Below are 22,270 nucleotides of genomic sequence, written 5' to 3'. Positions count from 1 at the left end.
AGTATTGCGCGTCTATAGGGCGTTGGATGCAGAGTCATAGACTAAAACTTAACGAAGAGAAAACTGAAATTTTATTATGTGGTACACCCTCTAATGTCAGGAAGAATGGTATACATAGTATGTCTATTTCAAACAGCCACATCTCCCTGACAGATAGAGCAAAAAATCTTGGTTTGTACTGGACGACTCTTCAAGTCTGGAACACCAGATTAACCAAATGGTGAGGACCATGAATTTTGAATTAAAAAGATGGCAAAGAATGAAACGGTTTCTCCCATCCAACCAGCTTAAAGCAGTTGTCTGTGCTCGGGTGTGTCTTTTTTACGAAACCCGCCGAAACCCGCCGAAACCCGACGAAACCCGACGAATCCCGACAAAGTTATGGGAAGTAGGTGGCAGTGGGGAGTGAACCTAGAACTCAGGGAAGTGTGCACCATTGGGGAGTGAACCTGGGACTGGGTTTCGGCGGGTTTCGTAAAAAAGAACTAGTGCTTTTTTACGAAACCCGCCGAAACCCGACAATATCCAGCAACGGTATGGGAAGTAGACAACTGTGGGGAGTGAACCCGAGACTCAGGGAAGCGTACATCAGTCGGGAGTGAACCTGAGACTAAGGTTATCGGCCGGTTTCGGCGGGTTTCGTAAAAAAGAATTAGTGCTTTATTACGAAACCCGCCGAAACCCGCCGAAACCCGACAATATCCGGCAAAGTTATGGGAGTTTGGCAACAGTGGGGGGTGATCCTGGGAGTCAGGGAATTGCACACCAGTGGGAGTTAACCTGGGACTGTGTAAAAAGGATATCAGTGGGAAATAAACCTGGGACTAAAGGGAGATGGATACCATTGAAAGTTGAAGCCGGATATGGGAGTTGAGTACCAGAGGAGAATGAACCTGACACTATAGGAGATGGGCGCCAGTGTGGAGTGAACCTGGGACTCAGGGAAGTGCACACCAATTTGGAGTTAACCTGGGACTGTGGGAGATGGATAACTGTGGGTATCCGAGCCGAATATAGGAGTTGGGTACCAGAGGAGAATGAACCTGACACTATAGAAGGTGGGCGCCAGTGGGGAGTGAACCTGGGATTCAGGGAATTGCACACCAGTGGGGATTTAACCTGGGAATAAGTAAAAAGGATATCAGTGGGAAATAAACCTGGGACTAAAGGGAGATTGATACCATTGAACGTTGAAGCCGGATATGAGAGCTTGGTACCAGAGGAGAATGAACCTGACACTATAGGGGGTGGGCGCCAGTGGGGAGTGAACCTGGGACTATGTAAAAAGGATATCAGTAGGAAATACATCTGGGACTAAAGGGAGATGGATACCATTGGGAGTTGAAGCCATATTTGGGAGTTGGGTACCAGAGGAGAGAGAAACCTGACACTATAGGAGGTGGGCGCCAGTGGGGAGTGAACCTGGGACTATGTAAAAAGGATATCAGTGGGAAATAAACCTGGGACTGAAGGGAGATGGATACCATTGGGAGTTGAAGCCGGATTTGGGAGTTGGGTACCAGAGGAGAGAGAAACCTGACACTATAGGAGGTGGGCGCCAGTGGGTAGTGAACTTGGGACTATGTAAACAGGACATCAGTGGGAAATAAACCTGGGACTAAAAGGAGATGGATACCATTGAAAGTTGAAGCCGGATATGAGAGCTTGGTACCAGAGGAGAATGAACCTGACACTATAGGGGGTGGGCGCTAGTGGGGAGTGGGGAGTGAACCTTGGACTATGTAAACAGGATATCAGTGGGAAATAAACCTTGGACTAAAGGGACATGGATACCATCTGCGGGTTTCGCAGGGTTTCGGCGGGTTTCGGCGGGTTTCGTGAAAAAGACACACCAGTCTGTGCTCTCATTCTTTCACGCCTCGCCTACTGTAATTCGCTGTTGGTGGGCCTTCCTGACAAGAAAGTTGATAAACTCCAAAAGGTACAGAACAGGGCGGCCAGAATGGTTCTGGGCATTAGTCGACACGAGAACAATAGTGTAAAAACTATGCTCAGAACACTACACTGGCTGCCCGTTCGAGCCAGAATCGAATACAAAATTGCCCTTTTTCTTTCAACGCAACAAATTCCCGATCTCCGAGCTACATTCAAGAACTTGTGGTCCCCTACTCCCCAATTCGCCAGCTTAGATCATCGGAGATCCAGCTACTAAAAGTGCCAAAAACACGGCTACCAATTTCGGCGATAGATCTTTTTATAAAGCAGGACCTACCATTTGGAACTCGCTTCCTTTGTCAGCAAGGCTTTCGGGCAGCGTAGAAAATTTTAAGAAAAATCTAAAGACTCATCTTATCCTGAAATTTTTATCCTAGGCATTTCCTTATTGATGAGTAAATTATTCGTTTTATTTTTTTATTCCATTTTGTTGAATGTCATTTTCATCTGGTAAAACTTGCAAGTTCGTGTGTACGACTGTTGTGTGTGTCTGGCTCGGTACGAGTGTGTTTATGGTTGACAAGTAAAGGGCTTTGAGGCTTCGGCATTTAGCCCTATAAAAGAACACATTATTATTATTATTATTATTATTATTATTATTATTATTATTATTATTATTATTATTATTATTATTATTATTATTATCATCATTATTATTATTATTATTATTATTATTATTATTATTATTATTATTATTATTATTATTATTATTATTATTATTATTGTTATTATTATTATTATTATTATTATTATTATTATTATTATTATTACTATTATGATGATGATGATGATGAGGATGATGATGATGATGATGATGATGATGATGATGATGATGATGATGATGATGATGATGATGATGATAACGATTTTATAAAATTAAATTTAAACTGGAAATTGTTCAGTGCCATGCATTTCAGTTATTCTCAGGGTTTGAAATATTTATCATATATATATATATATATATATATATATAATATATATATATATATATATATATATATTATATATAATATATCCTTTCTTTAAAAAATATAGCCTTGTGGAGAATATTGTGCTTATTTGAGTCAATAAAAAAATTGATACGGCGCACAACTCTACTGAAAGATTTGAAAAATAGAAATGTATTTTTTACAGATAGGCTAGATAAACAGATAACTTGATTTCCTTTTATAATTTAAAGTAAGTTTGAAAATTCGTTAAGTCAAACAGATATAAAAAATTTATATATATATATATATATATATATATATATATATATATATATATATCCGTCTTTCTAACCTTGCATCCATGTATTTCTTGATTTGCCCCCCCCCCCCCCCCCATATCTTTGTTTGCATGTCTTTTTTTTCTGTGTATATCCACTTAAACAATCTATTTACCTTCTTTCTTTCTATTCACCTCTATTCATTTCTATAGATTTTGATATTAGCACAGTTTGTATCGTATAACTTTGCCCCAAATCAACATTTCTCTATCTCTTCATATTTGATGATAACGTAAAAAAAAGTTTCAAATCGTATAAATAGTATCTAATCTTATTCATGAAAATTGTAATATGAATAAAAAAGAGAAATAAATAAATAAACAGAATCAGGCTAACACCATTAGGACCTCATCTTCATATCAACAAAATTTGTATTCCAATGGTTGTTTTCTTGTAACTTAATTCTTCCTCAATTTGAAACAAATTTAAATGCCCCATTCATTTTAATTTCTTTCGTCCCGCAGGGGATACTTTTCGTCATCCACCGTCAAAGGCGGTACCAGCATCGACAGTGTGGACAAGACCAAGGCGGGATAGACATGTCACTCTACACTGACAAAAAAACGTTTTTTTAAATTTGGGCTTCATATTTCAAATATAGAGTCAAGACAATTTTACAGTGACCCTCGCCTTGAAAAAAAAACCACCCTAAACCTTAAACTTGTATTGAGTCTCTGGTTCAAGAAATTTCGACACGTTTAGTGCTGAATTAATCTATATGAAAGATTTTGAAGAAGAACATTTCTGGCCAATATGTAAAAAGCAACTTGTCAGTGGCAGACATACTACTTGTCTGTGACGGATGCCCAAGGGATTGTCCGATGTCAACTCAAAATGAATTATTTTCCATAAAGGTACTGATCGAGAACAACTGGTGCTTCCCACAAACTTTTTTTCTCAACATTTCAAACTTAATTGCTTTTTATTGAAATGATGATTTCATTCTAATTGTTTTATTGTCACTTTTCTATTTTTTTATCTGCCACTCATCTTCCATTAGGCATAATTTATTTCTTTTTTATTTGGTAATCATTTAGAAAATGACCATCATTTATTTGTTGTGCACTAAACAATTGTAATCACGTAAACGATAATTTGCCAATTTGTCTATCTTGGAAATTAACCAAGTCTAAGATGATATTGTTTACATCGATAAACCACCAAATTGAAATATTATGTTATAAGAACAGGGAAATATTATGCCAAATGATCTCGGACGTTCAACAAAAGATCCATAAAACATTTTATACAATTATGTTTTCTTTTTTTTTTTCGGTCTAACCCTCTGGTCAAGTATTCCGGATAGATATAACCAGTATTCATTGCTGTCCATTTGTCGTTACAGAAACGAAACAAAAAGTCCTGTTTTGTAGTTGTGTGTGCATTTACCATTACTGAGACAGGAAAAGAAACACCTACATTGTAGTTTTTTTGTGCATGTATTGGTACAGACACTCCAGCTATGTAATTTTGATGGATTTGAATGGAGCTTTTAGAATAAACATCAACTTGACTCCGGATCAAAACATTTCTATTTGTGAGTATTCAATCAACTGAGCTTGCATAGTAGCTATTTACCTAGATATATCATCATCATCATCATCATCATCATCATCATCATCATCATCATCATCATCATCATCATCATCAATATTAATACTATTAATTATTAATTATCATTAGTATTATTACCCTTATTATCATCATCGTCAAAATCATTATCATCATTATACCCTTAGTTTTGTAGAAAACGAGTTCAAGGATACGACATTATTGCAATCTCAGAATCACAGAATTTCACAAGAAAAACTGACTCAAACATAACGTCCAATGCAAGCTTTATTAATAGATTTAAGGCGTACAAATCATAGGCATATTTATATCCTTGGTTCATTCTCGAGATTTATTCCATTTCAATAATATTATATATTTAACGATATATCAGATTTGGTACCTTCATCTTCAGTAGCATTTTATAGAAGTGTCTTTAAAATCCTTAAATCTCGAGAAACGCTTTCACTGCTTCAAGTCCGATTCAAATCATCAAGCTTTGCGTTCACTTCCGAATGTGTGATTCTCTCGTTATCCATCCATCACCCTCGGGCTAATCCAATTCTCCCCTATTCATCTCTAAATCGATTTATCAATCCGTTAATCGATCTCGGTATTACTTTCATACACTAACATAACGTCTTTTTCAATTTGGTCAGTATGATTTACTTCATGCATCAAAAGATTTAGATATTCCCCGACTTTTTTAAAAGTCTTAAAGCAGAGATTTCAAAATCTCCCTTTTTAAGTCTCAGGCTTAAGACTTAGTGACACGTAGTTTGAGGTCATCTAATTTATCAATGTATTATATTTAAAGTTATCTGGCCAATCTGAGGAAAGATGTTTTGTTATTGTATGTACAGTAGATTAGCCCTATTCAACCAGTTCTTTAATCAAACACTCTTTGTGAAGACAAAGACAAACAACTTTAGGTCAACTCTATAACTACACCCATTACCCCTCCCTATCCCCTGTCCACTCGTTAAATTCATTATCAGCCAATGATTCTATCCATCTAGTAGTCTATTCCTTCTCTCGAAAAACTCAGACTTGCGAATTGTTACAGGTTAGCACAGTAAATTGCGGAAAACCCTGAGTACGTTGTCGTGTGCTCTCTTCTAAGCTAAGTGGAGGTTTTCGTGGAAGAGTAGGATTCCAACTCTTTTCTTTTAACTCTTATTTGAGGGATTCTCATGCATTCGCAATTTATCCCTGGTTTTATGCATTGTCCTAAAATTTATTTCTGATGATTTGTACTGCTCTACAATCCCACTTTTTATAATTTGCGTACCTTCTTGCTTTTTGCCAGTTCTGTCTGCTTTACAAGACACATTCATGGGATAGAATCGCCTTTTCCTTTTCAGACACAGTTCTTCATTTCAAATATCTATGAGCTCAAATGACCTTAACTTGTTGAAAATTCTTTAACCTGAGACATCTTAAGAACGAGGTAGATAGAGAGGAAGAAAGAAAGAGAGAGAGAGAGAGAGAGAGAGAGAGAGAGAGAGAGAGAGAGAGAGAGAGAGGGAGGGGGGGAGAGAGAGAGAGAGAGGAGAGAGGAAGAGAGAGGGAGGAGTGAGAGAGAGAGAGAGGGAGGAGAGAGAGAGAGAGAAGAGAGAAGAGAGAGAGAGGAGAGAGAGATGAGAGAGGAGAGAGAGAGAGAGAGAGAGAGAGAGAGAGAGAGAGAGAGAGAGAGAGAGAGAGAGAGAGAGAGATTCATTACTTGGCGTTAGGGAATGGTATCAAGTTTTTCCAGAAAGGAATTTTTTCCTCTCTCTCGGTACGTTACATGGTAAATTTGGGAGGCGCTCAGCGATCAAAGGTCCAATAGAGGTGTTTGTAAACAATGTATCAACTTATTTGTGTTTGGACGGGAGGAGATTGGACCACTAACATCGGATTAAACCAAAAGATAAACATTGATAGGGCGGGGCAACATTTTCCATTTGTAAAGTATAATCACTTTTAATCACATTAATTTTTTATAAATTGAGCTATTATATAGCGCAATATCCACTCATAGAGATCAAAGTGCTTTCAACACGTAACATTTAGAACAAGAGCCTGTTAGACGATATGACCATTTTTTTCCTACAGAGACAACGCTGTCGGCCAGGTATTCATTTTAGATCTGGGTACGGTGAGATAATGTGAATAAAGATCCTTTTCCAAGGACCCAACTATGCAGCAAGTGAGGCTCGAACCCAGGACCTTCTGATCCAAATGCGAGTGTCATACAACAAGACCACATAGCCGCACCTTTGAGACTTTGTCCACACATTTTTGGACAGGTTTGAAAAGCTATTCAAGCTATTCTTGTTGTGCAAGATTCTTAGGATTATTTTCGATTATTTTATTTTGAGAAATTGATTAAAGGTTAAGGATTTCTCCATAGAATAGTAAACTTTTACTTACTAAAGATCTCTTACTGTGTCGTTTCATTTCTAAAATGAACTTTTAAGCACATTCATCTTAGATATGCGTTAAATTTTAATTCACACGAGCGAGATATAGACATTATATCGAGAATAAAATGTAACTTTCCATTCCAACGAACGGTTATTACTGATCATTTTGATCGTTTGGATGTCACTTTATTTGAATCTTACTGTTCTGTCGTTATCTTTAAGGAAACAGTAAAATGTATCATTTGATGAATATTGCATATATTGTATTCTAAAAAATAACGATGGTATTATCATGATGCAGAACACCGTAAACAAGTATGAAGTACAAATAAAAATTACTATAATCTGCCCTCGGTCTGTTTTGTACTTTAAGTAATGCATTTATGTTTTATTGGGTTTTTTTCTTGTTGGATAAAGAGGGGTTTTGAGTCCGAAACGCTCCGTGTTTGGTATTTTTTCTTTATTGAAGATGTTTAATTCATTTTTGTTTATTAAATTTTACAGTCCACAGATTCTAGCAGCTTAGTATCACAAAAAAGTATGCCGTTTTTAAGATCATGTATCAGATCTTTATGTTTTCCTACAATGATATTATACGAGAATTAGTGAATTTCTAATGTTTCAATGTTCTGACACTCATTTATTATAACGCGAATAGAAATATGAGCTAGTACTCTCTTTGTTTTTATTTTGATTTCAAAACAACTTATCCAGATATATATATATATATATATATGATTTTAATGGGGAAGTAAAGTTTATTTTTTCCCCTCTAATTTGTAAGGTAATATTCCTCATCAACGAGCCCATGTTAGTTGAAAGGATTTTAAAACGGATGCGTCAACGAAATAATTAAGACATTAGAGCATCATTAGTAATATATTTATCTATGGAAAACAACGTCTACATTACAAGAAAGCTGATTAATTCGATATTTTAATGATATCTTTCTTGTTTTCAGAGAGAAATAAAAATACGTCAAAAACGAAACACAATAAAGAACAGTTAATAATGCACTATGAAAAGATTAAAGATATCATTAGCAATATACATACATACATACATACATACATACATACATACATACATACATACATACATACATACATACATACATACATACATACATACATACATACATACATGTGTAAAAGTTACCTAACACTTTTATACGTCAAATTAATATATTAATATTGTTTAACTCAAGAATTTTATATCACATTAAAGAGCATTTATTAAACCACATGCATTGTATTGCAATCTGTCAATCAGAGTTTGGATGGTGAACATTTTGATGCTTCAACCTCGTAAATGATGCAAAGAAGGAATCATAAAAAATGTTTCTTGGACAATAGTGAAAACGCACGTTTTTAAATTTTCGAAACAGAACCCTTTCGCACCAAGTGCCCTGATTGTACATTGCTATAACTGTTTACATCTTATACATACACCAAGGCTCCAAATCAACTGGACCAATCGTCAAAATTATTACATGGTGTTTCAAATTGACATGAAGATAGTTTGCGTGTATAATGAGATTGCTTTAGCAATAGTGATGATTTTTGCATGTCAAGCCTCCGTTTATCTAGAACGACAATGAGGTGTGAGAACTTACATTGAAATTATACTAGGTAGCGGTTTCTCTTATTGAACACAAACAATTTATTAAAATTTATATAAACCATTTCTCCAATTGAATTCTACGATAAGTGAGTGAAATATATAAGATATTAAATGCAGAAAATATCTCTCCGTGCCCAAATAAAAAGCTCATGGAAGTTTCTATCGAAGTCGAAAAATGTATTGTCTAGAGTTCAAATGTTATTCAGCACTTGTATCATAAACTTTTAGTTGATTGACTTATCATCACGTTCACTGAACGGCCGCCGAGAAGTCCCAGGCTTGAGATGAGGTCCATTTAAATCGATCGATATTTGAAGGACGAGTTTTCTGGCCAAATTTTTAAATATGAGTTTTTCCAGAATTTGGCAGTAAACTGGTTAAAGGGATTTTTCTGATGCCTTGGTAGCTTTATATGCCGAGTTTTAATAAGCATCCTGTGACAGACTATCTATAAAACAGCTATAAAAAGTTCCTTATGTTCTACTGAAGTAACATGAAGAAAGTTGCAAAATACAAATTGTACTCTTGTCCCCATTATTTGTATCTTTTCTCGCTTTTATTGATATTTATGGCTTTTTCGTCTAGCTTTTTTGGACACCGCATCAACAGTATAAACATATAATTATATATGAAAATGATTTGGGTTGAAACGGTATACCACAAGGAAGCGTATTGGGACCATTTTTATTTCTTTTATATATAAATGATTTACCATGTGGCATAAATTCAGCCTGCAATCTGTTTGCAGACGATACGAAGATCTATAGTACAACTGAACATCATAACATTCTACAAAATGATATATTTTCACTTTTCAAATGGTCTACAACATGGCATTTGGATTTTTGTAAAGTATTACATATAGGAAAAAATAATCCATGTCATAATTATTTTACCGATACTTCTATGTCAAATCTACTTTCCGTTGTGCCTTATAAAAAGGATGTGGGAGTTTCTTTCGATTCACTTTTGAACTTTGTTGTACATATTGATAATTGTGTAAGCCGTGCAAACAGAATGATGGGAATAATATATAGAACCATCATAAGTCTTGATAAAACCATATTTTTATATTTGTATAAATCGCTCGTTCGACCAATTCTAGAATACGGAAATTGCATCTGGAGCCCATTATATAAAAGACAATCTATTAGTATTGAAAGTGTACAGAGGAGAGCTACCAAAAAAGATTTATGCAATACAGTATTTATCTTATAAGGAAAGGTTAGAATTTCTTGACTTACCAAGTTTGAAATATAGAAGAATTCGTGGGGATTTAATTCCGGTTTATAGATTGGTACATGGTCTGGATAGGATAGACTTTTCGGATTTTTTAAAATATTCTAATATTACTTTTACTAGAGGGGGCAGGTTTAAGATTTTTGTCTCTAGATGCAAAACAAACATAAGACAAAACTGGTTCGGTATTCGTATTGTCCAGAAATGGAACAATTTGAAATTTGAACCAAAGAATGCAAAATCTATGGATTATTTCAAGGTGTTAGTAGACAGGGAATTATACGATGGGAGATTTATATATGACGAATAATACTTTTTTGCACTGCTGTTGACATGGCTTTCAATCTTGTATGTATATATTATGCATTGTTACCTTATTATGTTTATCTTCTATATGCGTGCGCGCGCGTGTGTGTGTTTGTGTGTGTGTGTGTGTGTGTGTTTGTGTGTGTATGTGTGTCACGGTTAGAGATATATATTTGTACATCACATATACATGAGTACCTTAAAGTTGAAATACTATCTTTATCACGTGTATCATTATTGTAATCTTTAATCAATAGATTTATAGCATTACTATTAATATTAAGGGCATTCACGAGATTTTATCCTATTTTGCCCTATACCATATGTTATAATATGTTAGGTCATGTTATATAATGTAACCACTGCAATAATATTCAATGATTTACATGCGATTTTGGCTGATGACATAAAATGAAAAAAAAGATTTATGATTACTTTGGTCAGAAATGATTTACTTTAAATATCGATTAATTACAGTAATCCCAAAACGTGTCAAAACTCTCATGCCGCGACGTTTTTGAGACGTTTTGTCAAATTGGTAGATATCATAATCGACCATATTATATGAACATAATAAAGTTCTGGTAAAAAATATAAATATCTATTTGTCAATGTACTGTAGGATTACTATCCTTCACATTGTTTGGTTCCATCAAAGAAAATGCCTACGGCGGGGCCGAGAAGGAATGGCCTGTGTTTATATAATTGTTTTTCTGAATGAGGCTGTTACATAGGTTATGAGTCCTTCAGAGACATTAGGCTCATGGATCCGGACTACCCAATCACGGTTGGGTGGAAAAGGGATCGGGGGGTCGGAAAAAGATCTCAAACTCACAACGAATTGAGCTCGATTGAAGCAAAAAGTCTACCAACTGAGCTATCGGAATCCCACATCGTAGGATGTACAAGGTGTTTAAGATGTGTCAGTAGACCTTATCCAAGCAATACATTTGCAGGTCTGATAACTGAATGCAGTTATGGGCTCCTTTTAACATTGTTGTAATGGAGAATGTTTTAGTTCTGGTTTGATAGTATTTCCGTTACAACAATGAGACCATTACAGTTTGAGTTATCAGACCTGCAAATAAGTACACGTCGCCCGATGTGCATTGTTATGGAAGTATTTATGGCTTCCTTGTCAGGAAGTGACAGTTAGGCATCTTATTTGGTAGATTATTCACTACAAAGGAGATAGGATTGGTTAGAAGTTGTTTGTTTTGTTGTTGAAATATGTTTTGCATTTCGTTTGTTGATTTTTTACTCTTTTGTTAACCTAGCAGTGATTGGGTAGCTGAATATGCTAGATAAGGACACAAGTAATTTAAGGCCAACTGTCCGTTTAATGAAGATAAATTCCATTAGCACATTAATAATGTTCTGCTACATGGCGCCATGATATATGAGATTCAGAAAGAATAACATATTTATCATGATCAATACATTAATTCACTATTTGAGAGATAATTGTATTTTGTTTCTGAACAGCAATTTGTTTTTGCATAAGACGCCCACAGCGATGGAGCTGAATTAGATCGCCATTTATCATCTATTTCATTATTCAGACAGAAATATCTCCATCTTCCAAAAAAAAACCCAACTCAACAACTTGTCTCCATGCCAGAAGATTTAGATACATGTTTATTTCGTTTTGGAATCACCCAAAATGTCAGAGAAGCCACCCTGAATCTATTGATAACTTACATAAATTATAAATAATTGAATATATCGGGATGGGTGGTTCATTTCATTAAGAGAATACGTTGTAAAAATCTCTGTCTAGATTTTAAAAAGCATAAACAGAAAGCGGTAACAAAACACGCAAACAAGCAACCATGCATTCATGAATACATCCATCCATCCATCCATACATACATCCATCCACCCATCCATCCACCCATCCATCCATACATACATCCCCTTCCCAGAGGACCAACCCATTGTGATATCAAGAACAAATAGACATATTGAAACATAAACCAACTTATTTATTGGAATTGCAAAACCAAATCAAACATTATTATAAAATGACAATAGAATGAAGTTGACGTCACTCGGTTCTTTGGCATTGTTTTTAGACCGCCAGTTGGGTTGTTAGTTCTCAGTGAAGTCCTTTTATTGACGTTAAAACTTAATCACTGCGTGTTGCTAAGATTGGCCTGGCGGAGAGAACGAATAGCATCAATAGAACAGGGATTTCCAGACTATTGACTAATATTGGAAACGAAATCCGTTTATTAGATAAAGTTTTGGGGTTCACTCCCCTTTGCAAACGAAGCTTGAAAGTCAAGAACTTATAATCAGAGATGCAAATACGATGTTGACAATTTAACTAAAGAAGGGAATGTTTTTCCGCCAGATTTTACGATTTATCCTGTTAATTTCACTGTCAACCGTTAGAACTATATATATAAATATGGACTTATAAAAATAAAATACTATGATGGACTTTAACCCCCTCCCCCCCCCCCCCCCCCCCCCTTCCACCTTAGAGTTCTATTGCATCGGGGCCAATCACAGGCAAATATTAATTTTGTAGGCAACAAGATACAATTCTCTTTATAAAAAACTAAAGGATGACGATATTAGAGATGTCCAACAGCACAATTTGCTATTTCGAGATGCTTGGATCAAATGACCACACGCTGTATGACAAAATGAGGGAAACTGACGGAAATACAACACGGAACTTTTTTAAACTGGTTAACTGCCATACTCTATGAAAACTCGTATTCAAAAATTTGACCAGAAAATCTGTACTTCTGTACGGCAGTTAACTGGTTCAATCCCATCAATTCCTTACTGTCACCTGCCCCATATTCTGACAAAGCACATCGTTCATTTATCACCTGAAAACTTCTACTTTAAATATCATTATGTTGTGAAGCCTGTCAAGAGTCTCCAACCTGAGACTTCTTTTTTTGTGATACTCTTTGGCGATTTGGAATAGTTGGGAATAAATTTTATTGATCGTTATTTGAGGTAAAAGTTTTATGTCCAAAATGAAAATAAAAAGTTTTGTTAGAGTTCGGCGGTCTTGTTACGTTATCGATTCTGCTTTCGGAATTGCACGTCCATTGAAAAACTGGCTGGATATTATAATATTATGTATTATAAATTATATAGATTCGTCCATTTTTATACTCTTCTATTTGGATATGCTGCAACTTTGTGGTCTTATGGAATGACACTTGTTTTAGGTAGGTCCTTGATTCGAGTACCACTGTGGACCAGGCAAAATTGAGTCCCTGGAAAATGTTTTTTACTCAAATTCTCTCACCTCACCCAGGTGTAAAATGAATACTTGGGCGGTAACAACTTTGTCTATGTCGAAAAAGCAGATATTGCGATAGTGTTTTAAAGACTTTATGTCTTGTCCTTCATGTTAAATGTTGCTATTTGCTCCATGTAAATAAGTTTCCCTACTCTTTCACTCAGGATACTGAAACTTGGCATAAATAACCTTCATTATAATATCCTCTATTTAAAAAGCAACCTTCATTTACGATTCATTTATCCGTCCTTTCTCTGTAACCGGCCGTTGACTACAGTGACGTAAGACAAATTGTCCAGCTGTTTAAAAGCTTTTGTGTTGCAAAATAATGTCTTCTGCTGATTTAAATGTTTGTCTCCGGAGGATCTATTTGTCTCTTGGTCCTAAGAATAAACCCAGGTTTAATCTCCAGTGACGATTTGATCTAAAAGGTCCAGGGTTCGAGCTTCGCTCGACGCATTGTTGAGTCCTTGGAGAAGGCTCTTTACTCACATTCTCTCACCGTGCTCAGGTGTAAAATGAGTACCTAGCCTGGCCGTTAACAGCGTTGTCTTTGTCCGAAAAGATTATAATATCGCTGAACAGGCGTCATGTCCCGTCCTACATGTTAAATGTTGCTGTTGGCCAGAGACCCATTGTAAAGGGCTTTGAGCACGTTTAGTGGATATTGCGCTGTATAAAAAGCTCAATTTTTTATAATTTAAAAAAAAACACGTGCTGTTTCCGAAATCGACGATTTAATCGTCTTGAGAAATTGATGCGAGCCTCTCTTTCAGCTGGTGTCAGCAAATGGGAGACCTATTTTGAGAACATGTTTTCCCTTCGAGTTTTTCGGTGAGGATCCGGTAAACAGACCGTTGACATGAACACTTCTTCATGAATCTCAGAGCATGGTTTTCTCTTATCTTTAGCCAGGGATTGCTCAACAACTGACATTCCTGCATCACCACAAGCATTGACAGGCTTCCTAGGCTGGATTTCTCTTCTATCCCATTTGCCCAGCAGAAATGGCTTCAATCTACTTACTAGGGGTTTGTATGAATGGCGCATTGTCCCCAAGTTGCTAGATCTCTGCGTATGTCTGGGGTAGACTTGCTGAGTAAAAGTAAAACAATATCATAAGTCGAAAGTCCTACCTTCAGAAAGATCTCCTGATATCCTGAGCATTCATTATGCCGGCCATTATGACTAAACTATCAACAAAACAAAGACGATAATCTTCTATTCATTCAACACTGGTGCTTAAAATAAATAAATGAATTGTATTCAATTCCGTTACTCTACAGCAAGTAGTTTTGAAGTTATGAGGGAGGGTAACTTATTTATGGAATGGACTCCTTAAAAGCTCCAGTTATATTATGTTTTTTTTTTCATACGTTCATTTGCGTTATGCATATGTTTTAAGACACATCTTTTTTGACGATACACATATCCGGTTATTTATTATCAATGATTTAATCTAACTGGTCCACAAATAGTTTTACAAATCAGTGTAACGATACAATGACTAAAAGAAATTAACGAGTAGTTCTGAGACTTGAAAAAACACGAAGGTTGAAGAATATTATGTCCATATGTTAAGCGAACAGTAGAAGAATATAAATTCCGTATTACATCGTGATTTCTTCATCCAATATAAAAAATAAATAGAGACGTTTATTCGCGAATTTAAGAAATCATTTTGTCGTCTGTCTAGATTTTACATTTTCAAACCTTTTTTATTTTGTTATAGGCTGAAAAGGGATTTGAAACCGAAACATTCTGTGTTTTGTACTTTGCTCTTTTTTGACGCTGTTATTTTCATTTTTGTAAATTATTTTTTAGCTGCCAAATAGTAAACAAAAAGTTTAAATGACATGTTTCGATTATATAGCTCTAAATACTACATTCCTTTTCGTTAATAAAACTTACAGATTTATTCCACGGGTCATAATTTTCACGATCAACTCAGGATTGAACATTTGCGACCCATTGCCTCAAATCGCTATAATATCAGAGTGGGTTAGGTGCTAAATACGGCTCCCGTAGTCAATGTCAAATGACTGGAATCAAGTTTGTATCTCTGATTAATTGGGGAACACAAATATCATTTATTTATTACGGACATCTAAAATTTTATATTTTCAAATTATTCTAAAAATTCAAGACTTTCTAAGTCATTTTTTGTGAGGCCCCAGGTTCCACAATTATATGTCAATATCAGAATACTCAGTGCCTCATAAATCTGTATTCGTTTATTATCACTGATTATAAATTTTGGAGTTGGTTGAATGGATTGCTGGCCATGCTTTCGTTTTCTGATGTCTTCATTATCGTTGATTAAATTGCCTTGTTTTCTTACACGTTTCCATTCATTCAAAGTTCTGTTGATTTTTGTATATTCTATTTTGTATTGATTCACTTTTAGATTCTATGCTTCTAGAGTAGTTGATATCATTGACGTGTATATTTTCGCTTGATGCTCTGATTCAAAGATTATGTCTGCATCATCTGCGTATATTTATCAATTCACGTGTAACCTATTTTGTTGCTGGTAATTTTGGACTTAGTTCTTTCATGGCCGATTCGAAGTATATCGTGAACAGAATTGGACTGAAGCTGAGAGGATCCAATTCTATCTCTTCTAAACTCGCTTTGTGATGGTGAAAGATATTCCTCTTACCTTTTCTCTAATTCTGTTAAGCGTGATGTGCTTAAAAGTTTTCTAAGCGTGGAAAATGAAACGATTGGTCGCAAATTATATTCTGTTAGTTTAGCAGTTCTCCACTTCCAAGATTGAGAACTTGTTTTGTCTTAGATATCTTATTCTACATATCAGCCAGTATTTGCATGCCTGCGTCGTCAAGACATTTTAGTTCTTTTGCTCCAACACCATCTAAACCCTGCGATCTGTTGTTATTGAGCTTTTGTATGGCTCCACTTATTTCTTGAAGCGTGATAGGCGTTTCAAGCTCTGAATTGGTAGACTCGAATGGTTCCACTTCTTGAATACCCTTGTATTTCTCAGTGTAGGACACGCTTATTGTGTTTATAATATCTTATTACATTCATCTTTGATTATATGTTGATTATGCATTTTCTGTCGTTTGATTGTATTCACCGCTTCGAACATGTTCACACTATCACTCGAACTGTTTATTTCTGTCACAATCTCATCTATTTTCTTTTGTGATTATCTATTGATTGAGATTTAATTTTATACATGATTTCATTACTTTGTCTTTTCATTTGGTTCTTTACATCCGTATTTGAGCAGCTGTTGATGTCAAATCTCAGTTGTTTTTGCTGCTGTGATAAGTCATGCAGTATAGGACAGTGGTCTTGTTTTTGTGTACTACGTCTCCCAGGCAGTGTTGTTTCCCTGCTCTTCAGCACGCTTTGGACAAGATGTTGTTGAATTTCAGATGGATTAGAGGCATTCTTTAACTTCTTCGACGAAAGATTCGACGTTAGTTTGATTCTGAAATGTTCTTTGACTAGGTCATCTCTTAGACTGCTGAATTCTTTGATTGATTTTCTATTTTGTTTGTAATGCTCATGCCTTGGATTATTTTCATGGTCTGTTGGCCTGAACTTTGAAATTCTGTAGTTGTTTTCGTTCCTATATATTATGTTCGTGAATCATTGAAAATGCGTTTGTAATGGTCTGAAATTATGATATAGTCTATCTGATTGTAAGTATTGATAATCTTATCGTCAAACCTTTTCCACGTTCCGTGCCATGTAGTAATATGGCGGAAGGATGGTTAAAGGCACTATTACATAATATGAATAATTTATGTTCGCAGCAAAAATCAATAAGATACTGGCCATTTGCATTAGCAGTCCTTTGGAATAAGCACCAAGACATGTTTCGTTATTGTCTGTCCTTGTTCCTATTATAGCTTTGAAATCGCCCATGATTATGATGTTGTCATTTACATGGTCTTAGATTAACATTTCAATTTCATTAGATAATATATACTGTTGAATCTTTTTTTGGATGTCCCCGAAGTAGGATGGTGGGTATTGATTGTAAGTGTATGCTTATTGTCTAGAATACATGGAATGGTTTTAATGCTCAAAACAGATATTGTTTCATTTTTAAAACAATATAATTCTAAATAGGGTGTTAGTCGGTATGATATTAGAAAACTGAGCCCTCCCTGGATATTTTCATGTTCAAATGTAATGAGATGGCAACCTCGTTATATTTCATCATTGGCCTTGTCTTTGGTCTCTTGTATGCTTACTACGTCTAATTTGTAAAGGTCCTTAACCAGATTGTTTTTCTTACATTTTGAGGAGATACCGCGAACATTGAATGATGCGATGTTCATTCATAATTTATAATTGCGTCATCAATAGTCGAAAACTGTACTTCGGTAGACAAGAAACCTAAATAGATTTTACTTCCTTTTGATTTTAGTTATCGATAACAGGTTGTTGAAAGGGCCCCGATATAATGGTTATAAATTTACAAATTCCACACAGTACCGCGACAATCGGTTATTACTTTTACATTGAAAGCACATTTAAGAAACAAATAAATTGGTAAACACAGTAATCTGTGGCAGATTCATACAATTCTCTTGTAGATAGTTTTATCGACACGGAATTGACCGAACTCCAATCACGGAAGTTCACTAATATATATATATATATATATATATATATATATATATATATATATATATATATATATATATATATATATATATTTGAATTACAATCGCACAATTGGAATATCTCAACACCAAAATATTACAGGGAGTACGAAACAACACACACACACTTAATTACAAATAATAGTAAAAACAGGCATGAAACAGATCTGTAGGAGTCAAGAGTAATTGAAATATCTATCTATCTATCAACATATATATATATATATATATATATATATATATATATATATATATATATAAGCGCTTTGAGGTTTCGACGAAAGGCGCTATATAAATATGCTTATTATTATTATTATATATATATATAAATATATATATATAATAATATATATATATATATATATATATGATTCAGGGGAGTATATATATGTATTGTATGTATGTATGTATGTATGTATGTATGTATGTATGTATGTATGTATGTATATATAACAGGAAGTTAATATAATTGGATTTATACATTAATATCTTGAAAACTTCAAGTGTTTATTTCAAAGACGCCTACAAGTTTGAATGATTGCATTTTGCAACCTTTAAAGAATTTTGAAGAGTTTTAACACAAATCTGTTTACTCCTTACATCATATTGTCACAGTTTTCTTTTTCATCTGTCTGGCTGCGCCTTTCTCTCCCTCTATTATTCATTTACTCACTCAACAAATCGGGCAAATTCCTATCTATCTATTTATCTATCTATCTATCCATCGATCGATCTATCTATCTATCTTTCTATCTGTCTATCTATCGATATATCTATATATCTATCTATCGATATATCTATATGTCTATCTGTCTGTCTGTCTATCTTTTTTTTTCTCTGCCCACATAATAAAATATTGATGATATGTTTTTGGGGCCAAATTTAGTGCAGATGTTATACAATGCTATTGACTTAGTAATGTTTATAAATTGAATAGACACTATCCCGCGAGTGTTTGAATATTTCAAAATATTCATTAACGTATATCTACCGTAAAAGACTCTCTAAGATATGATTAAGAAGTTGCTAAAATCCCCCTAAAAATATATAGCAAATTTAAGTTCGTACATCGATTTCTCAGAAGTTTTACCAATCATTTATGATTATGTCATTGGTCTTAGACGATCTACTTAACTAAACTGTTACCGAAATCCTAAATAGAGAGGGGAAAATATATAAAATTGGAACAAGCAAAAGACAAATGTCCAAGCAAACAAAGTCCGATTAGTTGGGGTTTGAAGTGAATTCTCTGGTAATTATGGATAAACAACTCTTCTCCAGGCAATTTGAATTACCCACCGATTTTATTCTTCAGTCTTTCTTTTGGCGGTTAAGAGATATTTTTTTCTGCTCTTATCACTTCATGGAGAAAGGTGAAGAACATTTAATGTCTAGGTAAATAGGATGCCGTGATTGGCTTGAAATGAAGTTGCGATTGGCTTTTAACTCTTTTCCAGCGAGACTAAATTATTTTTAAAATCATATCTTTCTCCTATTATCCCCCTTGTTTTGACTGCATAACTAATTGTTTTAACCATGTGATCAGTGACAGTCATAAGACTGGGAGTATTGCTTTTATTAACAGGCGGTAAAAACAATTAAATTTGATATCATTTTAAGGACAAAATCAAACAGCTCGTGTAAAGGGTTAATGTGCTTAAAGGAGAAATGACACCAAAATTGAAAATTTGATACACGCGTTAAGAGAGAGAGAGAGAGGGAGAAAAATGTAATACTTGAAAACATGTTGAATAGATGAGCAAATTGAATAACAGGTAACGAGAGGGTGATTGAATAAAAAAATATTTATAAGAGAAATACGTATTTACACAGACCGATAGATTAATAGTTGAAAATAATAATTTGGTATCAATAATAATTGCGTTTTACCGGCTGGGCATTAACGACTCCAATTATAAAGCGTCTAACTGACAAGTGAGCCTCACTGCTTTGATTGAGTTTTACGTTCATTTGTCTTCTTTTTACATTCTTTCTTTTTTTTTTTTTTTTCTGGCAATTGATTAGAACCACAATGCGATGGAGAAATAATATATCGTTGATGGCTCGGCGGTACAGAGTCATGTCTTGTTATAGATACAAGTGATCTTGAGCATGATCAGAGGTAGGTGAACGCCAATGATTTCAAACTCTAACCTCAGGGTTGCGTCATGGGGTAGGGTATTTTACATACACTACTCTCGCCGACTTGGATGTGAATGAGCACCTGGTATATGTAATGACGAATACTGTAAGAGTGCTAATACAATAGCTCGCCTAACAAGTAACTTGCATTGTATGAACCAAGATTTGGTTTCATGTGACTTATCTGGGAGATAAATGAAAACATTGTGAAGGGCATTGCTCATGATGTATTCATGTGGAAATACTCTGTACAAACATTCAGATTTAATTTTTCTAAACATTGACCCCGAGTTCAAACGCAACAATTGTTGTCTTCCTGAAAATGATTGTTTTGTTACATCCAGATAAATAACCGTAGAAACGTTTTTACCAGGTTAGAGTAAGGAGAACCCCGCAAAAGGAGGGTATAATATTGCCAAGAAGGCGTCAAAGATTTACTACGTATAGCCTATTAAATTCATGGTCTCGTGACCTCTTGTTGCTGCGTGGCAAGCTTTTGACCTGGCTGCCCTTTTACTACAATTTTATAGTACGAGTCACAGTCTCGGGTTATTTAATCAATATACAGAACATATATCATTGAAAAAATGCACCAGTTATCATATAATTTGTCGAAACTAGTCGAATAAACATTTTGATTGTTCTATTTTTGACTCGATAATATTAAAAATTTTATTTAGTAGTATGTTTAATAGTGTTTTTTCTTGTCCCTCGATAACTATGAACCAACACTCGATAATAAGACGTATAAGAAGTAATAATTTTGCATAACCAGCTTATTCTTTTTTAATGAATCAACTTGGTAAATGGACGTGTCATTGAGTTATCTATTTCTTTAATTCCTTTTTTGTTTCTTCAAGTTTTGTACGGCATGTTGCGTACAACTCGCTTCGCATCCGCGGTGATTATTTTACAGGCACGTCTGAGTACAATGAACGGTGAAAGGACCAGAAACGCCTGTGTATAAATCAACGGTTATCATGCACAGACGCTTTTTTTAAAACTTCGCTCTTTGTAATAATATTTATTCACGTTCGAGAATACGAAATATTTCGAAATGCACATAGCTAGATGTAAATAAAATATCAATAAAAGTTGTTTTTTAAAAAAACAACCTCTCCTTACGAACCATACTGTAATCGACGATGAAATCAATAATTTTCTCATTCCAATTTCGTCTTTATATCACACAATTTAATGAAAACTTTTTATTATAGCTATAACAACTTGACACTGTGTTGTTGAGCTCGTTTTGCTGAACAATATTATGTATAGAATGCACATGTTGCTTTTCTGTTTGAGTAAGAAAAATCTATTTTTGTGTTGGGTTGGCCTGATGGTGCAGGGAAAATAAAATTCTGGAAATGGCTGGTAAGGAGGGAGTTAATACCCAAACAATAAATCAGTCGAGGAATAAAAGCTTACTATGTAAACATAATATACGTCATGGCTGGCGTGGCCGAATGAATAAAACGTCTGTCTCAGAAGGCTTGAAATTGGCGCTGTGGATTCGATTCCCGTCTGTGTCACTTAATTAAATATTTTCTCTTGGTCTTCTTTCTACAGAATGTTGAAAATGATAAACGTCCAATCCTTTTATTGTCTTTTAAATCTTTTTGTTATGAATAGCTTGCTCAGAAACAGAACAAACAATCAGAGACAAAAAAAAGTACAAACTTATTAAATAAATGAATAAATAAATAAATAAATAAATAAAGTAATTAAAAATAAATAAATAGATAAATCAATAACTAAAAATAAATAAATAAATTAATTAATTAATTGATGAAAAATAAATAAATAAATAAATAATAGTAAATATATAAAAATAAATAAATAAATAATTAATTAAAACAAACAA

General features: G+C 34.5%; 1 protein-coding gene and 2 long non-coding RNA genes across 2 annotated transcripts in view; 1 reads left to right on the top strand and 2 right to left on the bottom strand.

Annotated features, from left to right (window-relative positions):
* LOC144978783 (uncharacterized) overlaps positions 1-22,270 on the top strand; it is a 429,130-nt gene that overhangs the window by 167,116 nt on the left and 239,744 nt on the right.
* Positions 1-22,270, bottom strand: part of LOC144978767 (orexin/Hypocretin receptor type 1-like) — a gene marked incomplete in the record, with an annotated part of 367,308 nt that overhangs the window by 130,370 nt on the left and 214,668 nt on the right.
* On the bottom strand, positions 12,315-14,815 carry LOC144978796 (uncharacterized). Its single transcript, XR_013646598.1, has 2 exons — positions 14,758-14,815; positions 12,315-12,506 (listed from the first exon to the last, which is right to left on the bottom strand). It is a non-coding gene; the product is annotated as an uncharacterized LOC144978796 (long non-coding RNA).

This window comes from Berghia stephanieae, chromosome 1, assembly GCF_034508935.2.
Source record: "Berghia stephanieae isolate SIO BIC M18660-M18661 chromosome 1, UCSD_Bste_1.3, whole genome shotgun sequence".
Lineage (NCBI taxonomy): Eukaryota > Metazoa > Mollusca > Gastropoda > Nudibranchia > Aeolidiidae > Berghia > Berghia stephanieae.
Note: the sequence above shows the minus strand (reverse complement) of the source record. Positions and strands in the feature narration are given on the sequence as shown.